This window comes from Phocoena sinus, chromosome 4 (genome assembly GCF_008692025.1).
Source record: "Phocoena sinus isolate mPhoSin1 chromosome 4, mPhoSin1.pri, whole genome shotgun sequence".
Lineage (NCBI taxonomy): Eukaryota > Metazoa > Chordata > Mammalia > Artiodactyla > Phocoenidae > Phocoena > Phocoena sinus.
The window spans coordinates 125,412,808-125,413,486 of NC_045766.1; the positions used below are offsets into that span (position 1 = coordinate 125,412,808).

At 34.0% G+C, this 679-nt stretch overlaps 1 pseudogene; it reads left to right on the forward strand.

The window, feature by feature from the left end:
- The first annotated feature begins 230 nt into the window (after nucleotides 1–230).
- Nucleotides 231–398, forward strand: LOC116753730 (annotated as a pseudogene).
- Nucleotides 399–679: the final 281 nt, after the last annotated feature.

A 679-nucleotide genomic window follows, 5' to 3' on the forward strand; every position in this document is an offset into this window, starting at 1 on the left:
AGATTTAAATGTGGTGTGTCTGATTGTGGAATCTGCAGTCCTAGATTATAACTTGGAGGTAGAAAACATACCTAGACGTGCTAGTGCTGGAAGGCTGGACCCAGCTGTAAATGTTGGAATTGAGTGTATTTTGTCATAATTCAGATATACTTTAGAGACTATGGGAATGGACAGTTCCAACTTCCCTGTATGATTTTTTTTAAGTGGAAGTGTTTATAAAAAGTGATTATAGCTTTGCGCAGTGGCAGTATCGTAGCCAATGAGGTTTATCCGAGGCGCGATTATTGCTAATTGAAAAAGTGATTATAACATCAATTTAAATAGCATTCTAAGGTTCTAAATGCACCAAGTTCATCATTTAGGATTGAGATAATACTTATTGGAATAATTGTGATATTTTCTTTTCTCCTCATGGATTTGCTCTTATCCTTGCAAGCTAATGTTAAGTAAAAAAAAAAAATCATGCCAAGACAGTTAGGCATGACCAAATTACAGCTTAACTCATTTATTATGTTTCATATTTTTCCAGAAGCTCTCAGAGTTCCCTAGGAATAGTTTGTAATTATTTAGGTCACCAATTTCTTTTTCTGTTTACAAATAAGGAATTGAAGTCAATACTTAATTCTTCATAACTGTAATACTCAGCCAGGTGATCAATCATACAAAAGAAGAGCAGCAT